A 19939-nucleotide genomic window follows, 5' to 3' on the forward strand; every position below is an offset into this window, starting at 1 on the left:
ACTTGTTTTTATAGGGGAATTAGAAAAGTTGTTTAAGTTTAGAAAAGATATAGAAGGCCTTGGAAACCAGGTTAAGGAATTTGGACTTCACCTTTGAGGGCAGTGACAAGCCACTTGAATGGCAATGGCAAGCCAAATTTTGAGCAAGAAAGACATACTATCACAGAGTTTTAAGAAAATAAATCTGGTAGTGAAGGCATACTTTCAAGGTGTAGATGAAGTTGAGACTCAAGATAGATTATTTAGGGGATCATTGAAATAGTCTAAGTGTCAGATGATAAAGGCTGGATTAGGAAGTTAGCAGCAGATAGAAATAGGGAGAGGAAAATTTGAAAGGCCTGAATTTGAGAACTATGATTGGATGTGAAAGAAAAGAAAGGAGAGAGTCAAAGGTTACAGTGAGTTTAAGGCCTAGGTGGCTCAAAAAAATTACTGAGTCAAGACAGGAATCTAGTTTTAAGGAAATTTATGAGTTTAGTGTTAGGCATGTTGAACTGGAGACAATATGGGGCCATCCAAATGGAATTATCAGACAGATTATTTAATGGTGAAAATGATAAGGCTGAGAATATAAATTCTGAATCATATACATAAAGTATCAACTATTGTAGAGTCTGATCCCCATGCTAGGAGACATTGGGGGAAATGAAGAAAGTTAACATAGCTCTGCCCTCAAGAGTTTATAATTCCAGTAGTATACTAAATGCGAAGCTATGCTGTACAGTATTATAAGAGGTTAGAGAAGTGAAAAATAAATGTGGGGCAAGACAATCACTGAAGGCTTCTTAAAAGAGGTGGTACTTATGTCTGAACTAAAGAAGAGCCTGTATGACTTGTAGAATTTCTCAGCATATTGGTGAGGTTAACAATAATGATAAATATTTTATGATTTAATTTTGATAAATTAAAGAATAATGATAATTTCTTCCCAGCCAAGAAAATGAGTCTTTCTTCATAAACTTAGACCCTGAAGATGTTTGAAAACTAAAAGAACGTGACAAGGAACTTAATGAACATTAGGCACCAGGCTGAACTACTTGATAGCACTTTTTCTATCCCTTTCCTACCTGGTTTACATTACCTCGTTTCTCAGAAAGCTCTTGGGAATCACTACAGAAAAACACTTAATTCTCTTAACTTGTGATGCAGGATCAGAAAAAAAAAAAAAAGTGTTACCTTAAAGGGTGAAATAAGTGACTGGAAAATAAAATACAATTCTAGCAAACATTTTAGAGTGTTTACTCCTCAGAGTACTAGGCTGGGTTGAAAGGAGGAAGCGTAGAGGCATATAAACATGACATATCCCCTGCTCTCAAAGGGGCTTGTGGTCTGGTAGAGATAATCATCTATACATAAGACAAAGTATATAGGATCAGAAGGAAGGCAAAGGCAGCTCTGAAAGATGTGAACCGAAATCCCTATGATATGGTGTGGAAGGGTCACTTGTGAACACTGTTCCAGTGACAGAGTTCAGCCAGTACTAATTGGCATGCCATGTAAAGTTGCAATGGGCTTATCAGTTAAAGAAAATGATTTACAAGCTGTACTCTGCGTTTTGAACTCAAGCATTTATTTCTAAATCAAGTGCAGTTTGAAGAAAAATGTAAATGAAGAGCTTCTTTTATTTTAAAACTTAATTTGGGGTGATGTCATTATACAAAGCATCAGAAATAGTCTTGAAAATGAAGAAAAAAATTCTTCATAACTCACATTTTACAACTCTAATATTTCAAGCAAACAGTTGGATGAAAGTAAGAAAGAAAGCGAAATTCAGTAGCTTTTTGGCTGGAAAAGTTTGGCACTCTTCCATGACTTGCTTGCTGCAAGAGCCAGAATTTGATTCAGGGGAGCTGAAAGCTTCTCCATGCTGCTCCTGTGGCCCAGAGATTCTGGCTTTGGACAGCACCATCTGGACCAGTGTGAACGACAAAGTCAAACCTCCCACGTGCATTTGACTGACTGGGCAAATCAACTTCAGAGCAAGGGCACAGGCTGCCTCTCAGGCTCCATCAGCTTTCTTCCTTGGTGGTGTGGATAGCTCCAAGGTGCCACTGCCATCATGAAGAGAGTAAGGCAGCTTTTCCTGTTGCCGTATATTGCAAACCATCCAATTGTGAGTTGCTATTTATCCCCTTTTTTGGCAGCTATAGTTACTCAGCTTCCTGTATCATCCTCTCTTCTGTGAATCAAAGAGCTTTCCTCACATATAAATCCTATCAAGTGTCTTCTTTGGCAATCCCTCATTAGAGGAGTTTTTTCCTGATTGTTTTATAAATGGGTGTGAATGTGGCTAGTGAGGCTGAGCTGAGCCCCACAGACTGTACTATATCCCAAATCTTGCTTAGGATTTTAGTCTGTCAGTTATTTTAGTCATGCCTGTTTTTCTCTTTCACTACTCTTGACAAAAGTTAAAGTTCTGAGATCACTGCAATAGATTTTGAAACCAAATGAAGAGCTCATAAAGCCTAAACAGTAATCTATGCTTCCATGCTCCATGTCTCCAAGAAGATCTAAATACCATCTCTAATGCCACTCTTGTTTTGTTTTGTTTTGATTTGGCCCAAGTGATTTTCCACCTAAAATCAAGCTGAGAGAGGAAGACACTCTTGATTCTTCTGCCTGTCTAGTGCAATGGATATCTGCTGATGTTTTTCTTTCTTTCTTTCTTTCTTTCTTTCTTTTTATTTCTTTCTTTCTTTCTTTCTCTTTCTTTCTTTCTTTCTTTCTTTCTTTCTTTCTTTCTTTCTTTCTTTCTTTCTTTCTTTCTTTCTTTCTTTCTTTCTTACTACATGCCACAACTACTGAAGCCTGCGCACCATAATGAAGAGTAGTCCACACTTGCCACAACTAGAGAAAACCCGCACGCAGCAACGAAGACCCAATGCAGTCATAAATAAATAAATTTATTTATTTTTTTAAAAATCCTAAATGACTATATAACACTTAGATGGTTAAATTTCTCCCTTTTTCTGCTTCTTTCTCCTCTATTTCTCTTCCCTCTTTCCTATCCCCTATCTTTAGCTATAATATTCACTTTTTAGTTTATTTGCCAATCTCACAACCCCATTTCCTGCAATCCCCCAGCAGGGGTGGGCCCTAGCTGCTATATACGTACCATGTACTCGATACTGCATCACCCTCTGAGCCCAAGATGACTGGACATGTGGAAACCTTCAACCTAATCTGTGCTGATTTTTCTTCTGGGCCCTCCCCTAAGCCATAGCTGATCAGATGAGGGTGAACATTTACCTCCAGTGTGCCAACCAGATTCTTCTCCTAGGAATATGGACTTGTGATGCAAAGATGTGGGTCAGCCTCTGCTATTTGGATAAACCAAGAATATTAGAAATTCAGAAGCTGTAAGGAGGCCATGCTTTTGTATTTGCTGATATTATGAAAGTTGATCTGGAAAAGAGGTGCTAAAAAAAGAGAAGCTTCCCAGTTTCTTGACAGTCAGTTTCCAGCTACCCATGAGATGGAAACTACCTTTTCTACCATGGGTTTCCTTGAGACACCGTGTTTCTTACAAAAAGTTCCCCTTTTTCACTTAAGCTAATTTTAGTGGGCTTCTGTGACCTATAACCAAATACACTGTAACTAAGACCCTTTTTCTTCCCCTTTTTTTTTTGAGGGGGGACAAACATGCAAACTACACACACACATAAACACACTTACATATTCACACACATACACACCTATTTAAATTATAAGCCAAGAATTCTAGAACTCTATATGCTGGGTGACTTTGAGTCCCTATCCTTTGCCACTTTCTCTTTATTCATTGCATCAGCTAGAATGTTTCTTAGGGATCTATAAAAACAACAAGAAATAAATGTTGGGGATCACCTGTCCCAAAAGGATTGCAACACATTATATTATTTCCCCTCTCCTCACTAGCCTCTCAATAAGGAATCATACTTCCTAACTCAGTCTTACTGATATTTCTGATTATTCACAGAGCATATGTACTTATTGAAATGAATAGTATCCAGTTCCAATGTGAGGACGGAATAGATACCTTGAAGCTGTGTGTTCTTAGCTGCCTGCTCTATGAGCAGGAACATTGCCATCCATCTTGATGCTAGCAACATATAGACAAAGTATCTTATGAATGAACTATATGTTTCACTTTTTATTCAGTTACAAAATTACAAAGATTGGAAGTGATATTCTGTGTTACAATTCACATGACATGTGGACTTGGTAGGGTTGATTTTTTTATTTTTACTATCTTGAAAATTGACTGATAAATGATCAAATCAATATGTTGCTCAGTTATCAAAGGTAGCTAAAGTACAGGGTAACTATGCTGTCATCTGTGAGTGCTATTGTTGGTTTTTCTAGTACAGTAGATTTAACTTTTGCTGCATCCAATCATGTAAAATTTGAGGATACTCACATAATATCATCTCAGAAGACAATTACCTTAATATCCTGGAAAAAAAATAAAGGCTTTACCAAGAAATGCTAAATAATATCAATTTTGACTTTAAGAATATAGGGCTCTAAAGGAGAGGGGTCGTACTCGCTTCAGCAACACATATACTAAAATTGGAATGATACAGAGAAGATTAGCATGGCCCCTGTACAAGGGTGACATGCAAATTTGTGAAGCATTCCATATTTCTGAGATTGGGATTGACACATATACACTATTGATACTACATATAAAATAGATAACTAATGAGAGCCTACTGTATAGCTCAGGGAACTCTACTCAGTGCTCTGTGGTGACCTAAACGGGAAGGAACTCCAAAATAGAGGGGATATATGCATACATATAGCTGATTCATTTTGCTGTACAGAAGAAACTAACCCAACATAAAACAACTATACTCCAATAAAAATTAATTTAAAAAAATAACATGTATCTTAACATATAAATACTTTGATATGACTATACTAGGAGACATAATGAAGGGGTCAGATGTCTACTGTGGCTAAACGCTAGAAAGACATCAAAATTAAACAATGTGAGGAAAATTTGCTAAGTGTCAAATTATTTGTAAAGATAATGAATGCAACATAAACCCTAAAAAAGGAAAAGATCAATTCATTCAACAAATCATTATTGCACCAAGCATTGTGTTCAACTCTGGGGTTGCACCTGAAATGATCAATAATAATTACATTGGCAGAGAGGAAAATGAATAGCATTCCTAACAGTGTGAACAACAGAAACAACGGTACAAGCAAGGGGATATGTGGAGCATATTTTAGGGACATTAATTAGATTCACTTGTTTTTATAGGGGAATTAGAAAAGTTGTTTAAGTTTAGAAAAGATATAGAAGGCCTTGGAAACCAGGTTAAGGAATTTGGACTTCACCTTTGAGGGCAGTGACAAGCCACTTGAATGGCAATGGCAAGCCAAATTTTGAGCAAGAAAGACATACTATCACAGAGTTTTAAGAAAATAAATCTGGTAGTGAAGGCATACTTTCAAGGTGTAGATGAAGTTGAGACTCAAGATAGATTATTTAGGGGATCATTGAAATAGTCTAAGTGTCAGATGATAAAGGCTGGATTAGGAAGTTAGCAGCAGATAGAAATAGGGAGAGGAAAATTTGAAAGGCCTGAATTTGAGAACTATGATTGGACTTTCTTTCTTTCTTTCTTCTAAACTGAAGTGTAGTTGATTTACGATGTTGTGTTGCTAATGTTTTCTTGTGCAATACAAATAACATTTTCCCTTTTTAACTACCCCCCCATCTTAATAGGCAAAAGAAGATCTATTCCCAAACAAAGTTGGTGCTGTTGATCAAAAGTGGTAATAGCATGCAACCTGCCAATTTGAATCCATTTCCAAAATACCTGTGCAAATTTTTTTATACCTTGATATTTCAAATGTAGACTAGCTAGTTCAAATGTAGTCCAGCTAGTTCACAGGTTCCCCAAATGAGCTATACGTAAGCATTTTGAAGTCCTTGAATTGTCAGCGTTTAGGCCAGAGAAAGCTCTAAGAGACTTTCTGCCCTCAGTTTATAAAACTGAATTTTAAAAATAAAACAAAAAGGCTGCCAGCTGGGTTTCTTGCTGAGCTGACTTTGCAAAAATTTGAGATTATATTTTTAACCCTAATGAGCTCTTTGTCCCAGATTGGGCAAGAATGCTCTAGTGAGTACATATGTGGCTTTAGTAAATAACCATGAAAATTTAGGGATAATGCCAGGTAAAATCACTTTATAAGAATGAAGTTAATTGTTAGTCTGAATCAATACACAGGAGAAGATAACCCACTCTGAGCACAGATTTATAAGTAGGTTACATGCATGGGAATGTCAGAAGCTAAACAATGTCACTAGTCCAGGATATGCCTTCAGGATTAGAATAGAACTAAAGATAGCTATGATCTAATCAACCGCACTGTAATTTCTCTAAAGAATGTGCCTATACTATATGGTACTTTTCTGTATGGAGTCTATAAAAAGGAGAATTGGACAGAAAAAATTGCTTGTGTTAACTAACTCTGTCCAGGAAAGACAGGCACAATATATTGCAATAATGATAATGATAATTATGGAATCATTAACATTATCATTTACTGATGTTTAAGTGATGTAATATATGTGAAGCATGTAGAACAGTGCCTGGCACAAGTACCTATTCACTAAGTGTAAGCTATAATTATTATGAAGCTGTAATAGTACAATAAAACACTCTACAAAGTAATTTACAAACTTTAGTTTAAAATCTGCAGCCAGCCCACAACCTTAAGTGTTTTTACCAACCTTCAACCCTACTCCCTCCACACACCCAAATACCCTTAAAAGCTGGTCTTCCGCCATCCATCTAACTGCACAAGCCAGGACTAGGCACAATCCTGAACACCACCTTCTTCTTCATTCTTCAAATCTCATCCTTCAAGAAGGTTTATTGATTTTATTTCACTTTGTTAATATATCTCTCACTAACTTCTCTGTACCTCCAGGGTCACCACCATGGTCCAAGCCATCATTTTCTCCTTCCTAGACTATTGCAAATAGCTTCCTAACTGGTCTCCTTGTGTACCAGGGGTACCAGTTGTGTATCCCTTTCTGCTATTTAAGCAGATTCTCCATAAAGTAGTCAGAGTGATCTCTTCAAAACCCAAATCTGATCACTGACATTCTCTTTACTGGTTTTCTATTGTTCTTACACTATTACTAACCAAATCATCAACTAGTCCTACAAGGTCATGCTTAGTCTGTCCCCTGCTTACGTCTCCAACTGGAAACTATACTACTACCACTCTTGTTCCATATGCTTCAGCTACATCACTTTCTTTCAGTTCATAAAAATGTGTTTAAAGTGAGGACTTGATCTGGAAAGTCGGGGAAGTCCTCCCAGAGAAAATGAGGTTTGAGCTGAGGAGCTGGAGGATAAGTGTTAAGTTAATGGCAGAGCCTGGTCGGGTGGTGGTGTGGGAAACAGGGAGAAGTAATTTGGAGAAAAGGAGACCATTCCAGGAGAAGGGAACAAGTGGCATGAGCAAAAGACCTGGAGAGGAAATGAGCTTGGTATGTTCTAGAAAAGAGTGTAGCTTAAGGGTAATGATCAAGAAGGAAAATAATACGAGTTGAAGCCAGACAAGGGGTGGGGGTCAAAGTGTGTTGAGGCTGTAGCCTACCATAAGGAATTTGCAAATGATAATAAACAAATGAGCTAAATGATTAGACCTTCATTTTTGTAAACTACAATTTGGTTCTTACTTCAAATTTTAAAACATGAGTTTCACCCTTGTTTTAGCCAAATATAAGAGTGTGTTCTTCACTAAGTCATCAATGAAGTCTGTTGGACCTGGCTTGGGGCTTCCCTGGTGGCGCAGTGGTTGAGAGTCCACCTGCCGATGCAGTGGGCACGGGTTCGTGCCCCGGTCCAGGAGGATCCCACATGCCGCGGAGCGGCTGGGCCTGTGAGCCATGGCCACTGTTGGACCTGGCTTGGTAGCCAAGAGGTGCCAGGGTACAGAGAAAGGAATGCATTGCTGGTGGGTTTTCAGGTGCACTGGCACAACTGTGCAAGACAAGAACCTGGCCCACACTGTATGACACAAGCCAACTCTCTCCCTTTTGAATCCAATAACTATTACTCAACAGTTGAGAGAACAGAACCAACAAACAGCTTGCCTGGATTAACCAGTTGAAAGATGAACCTTTATATTGCTTTTGAAAAATAAAGTCGATTGGGGAACAACTTGGGGGCAAAGAGAAATAAAAAAATTACATATTTGCAATTCCACCATGATGTATTTAAACATAGGGGCTGGAGAGGAATAACGTGTGGAAGGAAGGAGAGAAGGAAGAAAGGTGGGAGGGAGGGAGGGAAGGAGGGAGGAAGGAAGAGAAAAGAAAAAATAAAAACAGACTCCAAAGCTTTAAGTAAAGAGAAAAGGGCTTAAATAAAATAGAGCATTTTGATTTGTTGCTTTTCAAGCCTTTTCAGTGGAAGAAACAAGGATAAAGGAAAGTATCAAAATATTGTCTGAAAAACATCCCAGGATTTTCCGAAAAGCATTTTTCAACAAAGGCTTGAGACAATTTCCAATTATTCATATATTTTATCATCAAGAAAGGTAGCTTTGTTTTCCATATTTTAAGAATAGAAAGAAACCAAGGCACTGCATTCTTGTGTAGCATATGCAAGTCACTCTTAACAGAACACAAAATGAAACAGGGTTCTTGGTGTCTCATCTACCTTAGTTCACCATTATCATGGAAAATTCCATGAGGGCAGGGAGGATCTTATCCCATTGCCATTAGTATCTACCACAGAGCATGCCACATAGTACCTGCTCAATAAATATTTGTTAAATGGCTGAGTAAACCATTCCTCCCCAGGCTCAGAAGTACCATTTGCCCTTCATTCATTGTCTGGAGTTTCTACCTATAGAGAGCAATATAGAACTTGCCAATATCAGTGTCTTAGAAACTGAATACATAGCAATTTGGCAGGTTGCATTGTCCCACTTATGTTTTAGAAAGTAACTTTCTTCTTAGACATCTGTTTGCTTAAAACTCTTGGGTTTTGTTAATGGTAGTTATTTAAAGACAGTTATTTTTAGTTGACATTTTCCATTTTCACAAGGAATGAGCATAACATGCCTGGTTGCACTACTCTGTCTTTGCACTCATATAAGGGAGGTCATGGGCTCTGGCTTCTGCTGGTGAAGTAGGTGTCTGGATTAATCTGAGTTTAGCTGGTCATGCCCTTCCAAATGTCCACATTCTACCTACCCTTCACACAGCAGATTAAGAGCGATCTCACTATATTCCATGCTAAATGCTATCTTGTTTGTGTTTGAATAATAGATTTTTTTTAGCTATCAAAGTGGTATACTCTAGCATATATTCTAATTTGTTAATCCTTGTGTGAAATACAGATTGTTGACCTATCATTCAGATGGTGATTCAGTATATATTGACCTCCCATCAATGTGCTGAAGGCAATGTCAGGCACTTTTATACACTTTGCCTTATTAATCCTCTCAACAACTTTGTGAATAGGTGTTGTTACTCCATTATCACAAATGAGTAAACTGAGTCTCAAGGGAGGTGTATAACTTGCACATAGTCATACAAAGGGGCATTCCAAACTTCTGGAATTATTGTTGCCTTGGCAACCATATCATTCTTCTCAAATGAAGCTTGTTGTATTCATTTTATATTATGACTAAAACAATGCATATTAATGACAGAAGTATCTTAACATAGAAACAAGAAAAAGGGAAAAGGAAAAATAAGAACAAAAAGCAACCATAATAAAAACTGTTTAGAGACAACTGCTGGAAATGCCTTGCTGTATGTTTTTCAGGGATTTTTCTATGTATATTTTTAAGGAGTCAGACTTTGGGTAGTTTTATAACACTTTTTTCTGAATTAACAATTATGATCGGGACTTCCTTGGGTGGTCCAATGGTAAAGAATCCGCCTTCCAGTGCAGGAGATGGGGGTTTGATCCCTGATTGGGCAACTAAGCCCACATGCCACAACTAGAGAGAGAAAACCGCACCTGCAACTAGAGAGACACCCTTGTGCCACAACGAAGACCCAACACAGCCAAGAAAAAAAAAACAAACAAAAAATTATGATCATATATTATTCCAATAAAAAAGACTACATCATAATTTTAATGGCTGCCTTATATTCCATCTCATGGATCTGCCATAATTTATTTAATCAATCCTCCTTTTTCCATACTTATAAGCTGTTTCCAATGTTTTGCTGTAACAAATCATGCTGCAAAGAACTTCATTTCAACTCTGTTTTTACCCACATCTTTATTAATTTACTTGAAATAAATTCCTACAGTGGAATTTCTGGATCAAAAAGCATGCACATTTTGCAGTTTGTTTGTTTGTTTGTTTGTTTTGATATATATTCACTGTGTCTCTTAATTTGAGCCCAGGACTAAAGCTCAAGCCAGGGGAGACATATTTAAAAGAGGAAGAAATGTTGCCATGTTTCTCTTCTGCTTTCTTATGATTATCCAAGCCTCACCTGACTTGTTATCATCCCCTAGTCATCGCTTCTTCCAGTCATTTGCAGTCTCTGCATTCGTACTTTGCCAGTAATTCGCTTAAGACAGCCAAAAGGGCAGAGCTAGAATCTGACTTATGTCTCAGTATTAATGATGACTTGTCACAGGTAGCCACACAGCTATGAGGAGGCAGATATATAATTATTAGCATTTGGTAGCTGAAATAGGAACTTCTGAGTCCAATAATTCAACTATTTAAAATTTAATTCTATTTTCTTTCCAGTTCTTTAGATTTATCTTTCGATTATGATTCTTGCTTTCAGTCACTGGTCCCAAATATATTTTTTTAAAAAATCATTAGACATTTTTCTTCTTACATCTTTTTTTCATGGGAGGAAATGTGTTTGCAGATTGTCTACAAATACAGTTCAGGTTAAATGATTTCATCCTCAATGTTGAAATGCAATTAGGACTTAAAATGGCCTGTAAGAAATGCCATATTTCAGTACCCGTGAGTAGAGGAAAACAGCCTATATTTGAAAATGAATTCATTGCTGACACATGAAAGGAGTTTATTTGATGCTTTCACATCTCCATTAAAGGCCTGGTTGGAGAACAGTATGGAGATTCCTTAAACTAAAAATAGGGGCTTCCCTGGTGGCGCAGTGGTTGAGAGTCCACCTGCCGATGCAGGGGACACGGGTTTGTGCCCTGGTCCGGGAAGACCCCACGTGCCGTGGAGTGGCTGGGCCCATGGGCCAAATGTAAAATAGATAGCTAGTGGGAAGCAGCCGCATAGCACAGGGAGATCAGCTCAGTGCTTTGTGACCACCTAGAGGGGGGGGATAGGGAGGGGGGAATGGAGACGCAAAAGGGAGGAGATATGGGGATATATGTATATGTATAGCTGATTCACTTTGTTATAAAGCAGAAATTAACACACCATTGTAAAGAAATTATACTCCAATAAAGGTGTTTAAAAAAAAAAAGGTCCGATTGACTGGCGTCACAACCCTTTTTGGCCATTTCTTTTGTTAATGGGAAAGTCTCCCCTCTTTAGCACATTAATAAATGAGTGATCATCATAAAGGTCTAGACTCTAAAGCACAAACCCAGGAACACCCAAATATATTTTGATTGCTTCAGGGCAATTCTTGTTACAATAAATAATATTAAAATACTGTCTCTATAGAGAGACAAATACAAAGAAGGCTGGACTGCAGTTAAAGCCTCTATCAAGCTGGACTCACTGCTGCTGGTGTCTAACACAACAGGATGCTTAGCATCATCTGTTGCAGCAGGATTTCATGTGCATCCAGATTTCCCTATAATAGTCTGAATAGCAACTCTTTCTCAGTTAAGGTGATCTTATTTTTAAACCATGATAGTGTAAAAAAAAAAAAAAGCTGTATAGAATATGGAAGCAAGATTTCCAGAAAATGCCCTTTGCCGCCCTTTCTCCCTCTCTGTTTCCAAAATCAAATCTTTATTTTGAATTCTGGTCACCTCCCTCTTGGGTGACTACAGTCGTCTAGCAATCCTCCCTACATCCAAATGCATTCCACTACAATAAATCCTGTAACTCAAGCGATGCCATAAATACCTAATCTCTGGTATATTACTGACATACAAAAGTGAGAAATCATAAAGGAAAGTGGAAAATTAAAACAGTCAAGGAAGATGGGAGTTGAATATTGAGGAAGAGGCATGATTTGAATGAGTAAGAGGAAATGAAATTTGTGTCTACCCTAGCACACAACAGTGTCCCATTCTACCCTGACTGGTCCATGGCCCATGCTGGGAATCTCCCTGAGAAAGATGGAGAGAAAGAGAGAGAGATTGATTTGACTGCAGTTCCCTACTAGGTTTCTAAGCCAAGACTTATTTAAGGAACATCCTGGAGAACATCCACTTTGAAGGAACAGCTTAATACTCTGAACTTTCTCCCCACCCCTGGTCCTCTCATCCATGTCTGGGGCTCAACACTTCGGGAGGCCTCAGGCAAGTTCCTCCATCTCTGTAGCCAGTGTTCCCCCTTCAAGCTTTGCCGCAAGAGCCCATAGTGAGAAAAATTGTTAGCAAAAAATCTGAAAGCAACCTAAATGGAAAGAGCCCAGCAAATTTTCAGTGTCTCAAATGTTAGAAAAGAATGTGCACATTGACCATTCCGGTCTCTCCTTAGAGACGCCTTTCATTCAGAATTAAAGGAGGGAGGAGGAAGGAGACTGGTTAAGGAAGTTAAGCTCTGGATTTTCCTTACAGCATTCTCAGCAATGCTGTGGATGTATCTATGTATGTCTGTGTGTCTGGTTTTGTGTCTTAAGTTGAACACTTTTCTAGAAAACACAGGGTAGCAATTAAGAACCTAGAGTTTTTCATCAGATGGAAATGGGATTGAACCAAAGCTCTTCCATTTATTAGCTATATAGCTTATCAGAAACACTTAACCCCCTAAGCTTTAGCTTTCTCATCTGTGAACTGTAAATAATAGTACCTACCTCCTAGAATTACTGTGAAATCTAAATGTTGTAACCTACATAGAGCACATATGATAGTGCCTGGGCCCAAAGTCGGCAGTTAATAAATCACTGCTGTTGCTGCTGTGGCTGCTGTTATTATTATTATTCCTGTTCTTATTTTCTTAGTCACTAGACACATAAAATGTCTTTTTCCAGTCCCCTCCCACACTGCGTTGGGAGGGCAGGTAATGAAATTCTCTGATTTATTAGAGGATATATGTTACAATCAACTATTGAGCTTAGTAGGGTTGCTGATTCATTGTCTCAATATTGTACATTTGGTTATGTTCTATTCTAATTTCCTGGAAACAGCTCATCCCTCGCCCAGAGCACCAGCATCCTAGAATATTCATTCATCAGATGTATCTTGAGCACCTGGTACATACTGGGCATGTGCTATGCCCTGGAGATACAATTGTAAGCAGGATGCCCATGGTGCCTATCTTTGAAGAGTTCCCAGTTTGATTTTGTTTATTAAGAGGAAGGGTGATGTGAATAGAGAGAGAGAGACGGATATGGTATGTTCTATGACAGAAATTAGCAGCCAATGTTAAGAAAGTAAGCGCATAGGACAGCCTAGGTGACATGTCAGGGAAGGCTTTCCAGGGTAACTGTCTCTAGATTTATGTCTCAAAGTGTATATAGAAATTATATCCAGAGAGCGGGGATATAATTTCTGTTATTCCTGACAGATCTAGCAAAATGTGCAAAGATGTAGGTTATGAAAGACCAGAGCACATAAAGAAATAGCAAGTAGATCAGTATGATTGAAGAATAGGAAAAGGGTGGGGGTGGGGGACAGGGAAGGACAGTAGGACTTGGGAGGTAAGTAGGGGCCAAATCATGAAGGTCCTTAGGAGCCATGTTAATGAGTTTGTTTATTATTCTGAAGAAAATAGGAAGTTGTGTTGAAGTGGCTTAAACACCCTGACATCAGGGTGGAAAACGCAGTGTTGGAGGGAAAAAATTATAAACCCGTATACCAGTAAGGAAGCTGTTGCAATAACCCAGGAGAGAACAGATGAGGCCTGAAAATAATGGCAGTGGTGTTAGAGAGGAGAGAACGCATTGAGTAGAGAGTTAAGAAGTAGAATCAACAGGGTTAGATATGTCACTTCTAACCATAGCATTGTTTTAGTACAGTTAACAAATCCTTACTGAGCACCTATTCATTCTATTTATACAGAAATGAACAAAGCACCACAGTCTTGCTTCCTGATAGAGGAGATGAGACATACACAATATGCCTAAGGTATGAGAGAGGGGCAGGAGTGGAGCTACAAGCTAAGAGCTGTAGGAGTGATGAGGAAGGCAGCATCATTTCTACTTGTGATTTGTAATATTAGAGAGAAGCAAGATGGAGGAGATGTTATCTAACTTAGTTTACACAGATTAATGCATAAACCAGAATGTCAGAGTTTGAAAAAAATTTTTTTGGTTATAAAAAATATTCCAGAAGAATTAAACAATGTCTTAGTTTCTCTGATGAATAAAAATATAGTAAGGTAAGCTTTTTATTATTACCAGGAGGTTGCCAAGTGAGTATGGAACCAAAATCGGTAGAATTAACTGGATCATCTTATTAGCTGTGGTCTGAATGTTTGCATCTCTCCGAAATTCATGTATTGAAAACCTAATGGCCAAGGTGAAGGTATTAGGAGGTGGGGCCTTTGGGAGGTGGTTAGGTCATAAAGACAAAGCCCTCATGAATATGATTAGTGCTCTTATAAAAGAAGTTCCTTAGAGCTAACTTACCCATTCCACCATGTGAGGACACAACAAGAAGTCTGTGACCTGGAAGAGGATCCTCACAAGAACCCGAGCATGAGGACACCCTGATCTTAGACTTCCAACCTCCAGAACTGGAGAAATCAATTTCTGTTGTTTATAAGCCACCCAGTCTCTGGTATTTTGTTATAGCATCCAGAACAAACTAAGACAGCTACTATCTTTAAATTTGGGGAAAGCCATCCTGAAGCAGTGAGATCTAGAGGATAAATAAGAATCACCCACACAAAGATGGAGGAGAGAGTGTTCCAGGCAGAGGAGACAGCATGACTGAAGGTCATGATATGAGATATAGTTCAGTGTGAACTGAAAGAAATCTAACACTTAACTGGGGAGGAGAGAGTGATGGGGAGAGCACTGAGAGATGGGACTGAACCTGAGAAGCCTTGTAAGATTTTGGACTTCACCCTCAAGGCAACTGCAATTGGCTGAAGTGTTTTAAGGATGGGTCTGACCGCATCATATTTTCACTTTAAGATCACTCTGCCTGCAGATTGGAGGGGGATTTGAAAGGAAACAAAACTGGAGGCGGGGAGACCAGACAGGAAGCTCTTGTAGTATTCCAGGCAAGAAGTGACAGTGGGTCGTGACAGAGAATATGGAGAGAAATATTTAGATAGCAGAATAGATAAAAGTTGGCACGTGACTGAATAAGGGGTGTGGAGTGAATGTAAGATGAATCCTGTGTATTTGGCTTGAGCAACTGGGCGAATGGTGATGCTATTCACTGGTCCAGGAGACACCGGAACAGAAACAGACAAACAAGATAGAAAAGATAATGGGTTCTGTTTGGGACAGGTTGCGTTTCTGTTGCTTGTGTGAAATTCAAATGGAAATGCCAAGTTGACAGTTGAATATGTAGATCTTGGGCTCAGAGTGGAGGGCTAGGCTAACAAGCTCTCTTTGAGAGATGTGGGCACACTAATTACACTTCACTTACTGCTACAGATAGTTAATATCGTCCATTTTGAACTCATCTTAATTATTTTCTGTCACAGAAGATAATCTTATCTAATGCTTATTGACTGCTTTCAGTAATCAGAAAAGCCATCATGGACAAGGTGGCATTTGATCTGGACCTCTGAAAGGCAAAGATGGTGACAAAAAAAGAGGGTATTCGAGGCAAAGAGGAGAGAGACAGAAAAACAACTGTTCAGGGAAGATGAGTCTTCCAAATTGACTATAGCACGAGGATGATATATGCATTCAAGTGACTGTGTGCCAGAGGAATGTAAAGTTGGATAAGGGTTGGGGTCTGCACTCCTTTAAGAAGCCATCCCTCAATCCCCGGGTTGAGTTACAAGCATGTCCTCTGTGCTTCCTGAGTACCCTCTGCTCAGTCTTGTTATTGGACTTAGCCACATTATATTGAAAGCATTTATTTCTTGTGTCAGGCTTCTCCAATATAACAAGAATTCTTCATATTCACCATGTTATCCCCATGCCTAGCACATGCACTCGTCATGGTAAATACTCAATGAATTTTCATTGGAACGAACTGAACTGCAACCAAGGAGCTTACAGTCTAGTGGGGAAAATGTGGAAGCTAAAGCTGGAAAGTAACATATTGCAGAGAGATCTAAGTGTCAAGAGAAAGTGTTGGGATTATATTGGTAGGCAACAGGGTGTCAAGGAAAGTTTTTGAAGCTGATTTTGAAACAATCAAAGTGTGTTTTGACAATATTGATCTAATAGCCATGTCTAGAATGCATTGGAGGAGGCAAGATGTAAGTCAAAAGGGTACATAGCACAGCCAGCTGACTCATAGTAGGTACTCAGTAGACATTAAAGAAAAAATGGATAAAAGTCAGGGACAGAAAATAAGGAATAGATGCAACTATTAGCCAAGGAATTGAATGCATGCTCAGATACCCAGTAGCTCTCTGGAATACTTCTACCACCAACAGCATTATGTATATTTTATAGTGCTGTAGTGTGGACCTGTTATAATAGGGTTTCACTGCAGCAAGCATAAACTTTGCTCCCCACATCTCTTTTTTTAAAAAATTTCTCCCAATAAATTAATTTTAAGGAGATGATGTTATTTTATGTGATTTTGTTGGGACTCAGGTCATTTAGCTGCATGATTAATACTCTACCATGAGCCTGCATGCCATCAGGCAACATACCTATACACAGAAAGTTTCATTTTGGCAAAACAGAAACAGCTTTAATAGTGATTATTATGTGTGAAAATTTTCAGGGGTGGAAGACTGGCTATTATTGATCAAAATGGGAATCATTCTTCTGTCTTTGTTGTTTTGTTGTGGAGACTCCTACACATTTGCATTTGATTATAGCTGTTGCACAGCTGTTCTGTTTTCTCATAACTTGCTCTCTCATACCAAATACCATAGACAATCAATCAGAACATCAAAGTGTCCTATTTCTAGATTCCTTCAGCCCAGAAGCCCAGTGACAATAAGCTGAGGTTTACCTCTGGATCTAATTAATGTGTGGATCCAACTGTTGTGCTGTATGGGCTCAGTTTTCCTAAGTCAAGCCTGTGGATCTGTATTGCATCTAGCTGAGTTTTAAAACACTGCAATCAAATTGGCCAGTCAAACGGAAAGAACAAATTGTATTTTAAAAAAAACAATGAAAAAGAAGGGAATGCAATTTTCTCTTTCCTTGGGAAGCCACTGGCTTATGTAACTACTATATTTTGGTAACTGTAAGTTTTCATTATGAAGACACTGTATTTATTTGAAATCCATTTTTAAAAAAATCAATGTGTCTATTCCACCTGAGGGTTATTTTATGCTGAAAACAAATAACATTATTTTTCTAATATTGAAATAAGTGCTTCCACTGCTAAAATAAATGATTTATTTCAATAGAAGAAAATTGATATGTGTCTAAAGCACTTTTATTTCTTATGGTTTATTTTATTTCCTTTATATAATTTTATCTCTTACTTTATGAATGAAGTTAAAGTTGGATTTTTATTTTTTATTCTGCTTAGTTCTTGTAATTTGGACAATTTCTGCCTCAAACAAGTCTTTGTTGGCTTGTATACATCTGTACTGAAAACATTAGCCTTAAGTGAGGCCACAGTGGAAAGCCACATGAGTGCCTAAGCTTTCTGTAATAAGCAGATTAGAATATGCCCATGTGTTCAAGTCCTAAAGGTAACCAGGAAGAGAAGGTCTACTGAAAATCAGGTAGAGAGATTACTTAAGAGAGCATCCAAGTCTTTTGAATTGGAGAATAAGTGAGTTTTCACTCTGTTCTATGCCCATAAGGTAAAATATACATGAATATGCTAATTTGTGTGAAAAGAAACACAGGAAGGTCCAAACATAAAATAATGTGATTCATTACCTATAGGCGATATGTGGGAATGGGGTGGGCAGGATGGGGAGAAGGAAACAGAGTAGAAGACATGGGTCAGGGAGTCACTACACTTGAGTATACTTTTTTTGGAGAGTTCTGATGTTGGAACCATGATAGTACTGCACATAGTCAAAAAATTAAATAAATGAGAGATGGGTTCAAAATGGTAAAGTAGAAGAACGTGCTCTCACTCCCTCTTGCAAGAACACCAGAATCACAACTAATTGCTGAACAATCATCGAAAGAAAAACACTGGAAATCAGCAAAAAAGATACCCCAAAGACAAAGGAGAAACCACAATGAGATGGTAGGAGGGACGCAATCACAAAAAAATCAAATCCCATAACTGCTGGGTAGGTGACTCACAAACTGGAGAACACTTATACCATAGAAGTCTACCCACTGCACTGAATGTTCTGAGCCCCACGTCAGGCATCCTAACTGGGGGTCCAGCAACGGGAGGAGGAATTCCTAGATAATCAGACTTTGAAGGCTAGTGGGATTTGATTGCAGGATTTTGAAAGAACTGTGGGAAACAGAGACTCCACTCTTGGAGGGCACACACAAAGTAGGGTGCTCATCAGGAAACAGGGGAAGGAGCAGTGACCACATAGGAGACTGAACCAGACTTACAGGTTAGTGTTGGAGGTTCTCCTGCAGAGGCTGGGGGTGGCTGTGTCTCACTGTGAGGACAACGACACTGGCAGCAGAAGTTCTGGGAAGTACTCCTTGGCATGAGCCCTCCCAGAGTCTGTCATTAGCCCCACCAAAGAGCGCAAGTAGGCTCCAGTGTTGGGTTGCCTCAGGCCAAACAACCAACAGGGAGGGAACCCAGACCCACCCATCAGCAGTCAAGTAGATTTTTACTGAGCTCGGCCCCCCAGAACAACAGTCAACTCTACCCATCACCAGTCCCTCCAATCAAGCCTCTTAGATAGCCTCATCCACCAGAGGGCAGGCAGCAGAAGCAAGAAGAACTACAATCCTCCAGCCTGTGGAACAAAAAACACATTTACAGAGAGATAGACAAGATAAAAAGGCAGAGGGCTATATACCAGATGAAGGAACAAGATAAAACCCTAGAAAAAAAACTAAATGCAGTGGAGAGAAGCAACCTTCCAGAAAAAGAATTCAGAATAATGATAGTGAAGATGATCCAGGACCTCAGAAAAAGAATGGAGGCAAAGATGGAGAATATGCAAGAAATGTTTAACAAAGACCTAGAAGAATTAAAGAACAAACAAACAGAGATGAACAATTTAATAACTGAAATGAAAAATACACTTGAAGGAATCAACAATAGATTAGGCAATACAGAAGAATGCGTACGGGATTGGGAGATAGAAAAGTGGAAATCACCTAATCAAAACAGCAAAAAGAAAAACAAATCGTTAAAAGTGAGGATAAAAAGAACTGTGGGAAACAGAGACTCCACTCTTGGAGGGCACACACAAAGTAGGGTGCTCATCAGGAAACAGGGGAAGGAGCAGTGACCACATAGGAGACTGAACCAGACTTACAGGTTAGTGTTGGAGGTTCTCCTGCAGAGGCTGGGGGTGGCTGTGTCTCACTGTGAGGACAACGACACTGGCAGCAGAAGTTCTGGGAAGTACATAATAACTGAAATGAAAAATACACTAGAAGAGCTTCCCTGGTGGCGCAGGGGTTGAGAGTCTGCCTGCCGATGCAGGGGACATGGGTTCGTGCCCCGGTCCAGGAAGATCCCACATGCCATGGAAAGGCAGACCAACGGATAACTGACCTGGAACACAGAATGCTGGAATTCAATGCTGTGGAACAGAATAAAGAAAAAAGAATGAAAAGAAATGAAGACAGCCT

At 38.9% G+C, this 19939-nt stretch overlaps 1 non-coding gene across 1 annotated transcript; it reads left to right on the forward strand.

Moving 5' to 3' along the window:
• Window positions 1-4521: 4521 nt before the first annotated feature.
• On the forward strand, window positions 4522-4628 carry LOC112412399 (U6 spliceosomal RNA). Its single transcript, XR_003005796.1, has one exon. It is a non-coding gene; the product is annotated as a U6 spliceosomal RNA (small nuclear RNA).
• The last annotated feature ends 15311 nt before the right edge of the window (window positions 4629-19939 follow it).

This window comes from Neophocaena asiaeorientalis, unplaced genomic scaffold (assembly GCF_003031525.2).
Source record: "Neophocaena asiaeorientalis asiaeorientalis breed wild unplaced genomic scaffold, Neophocaena_asiaeorientalis_V1.1 scaffold769, whole genome shotgun sequence".
NCBI lineage: Eukaryota > Metazoa > Chordata > Mammalia > Artiodactyla > Phocoenidae > Neophocaena > Neophocaena asiaeorientalis.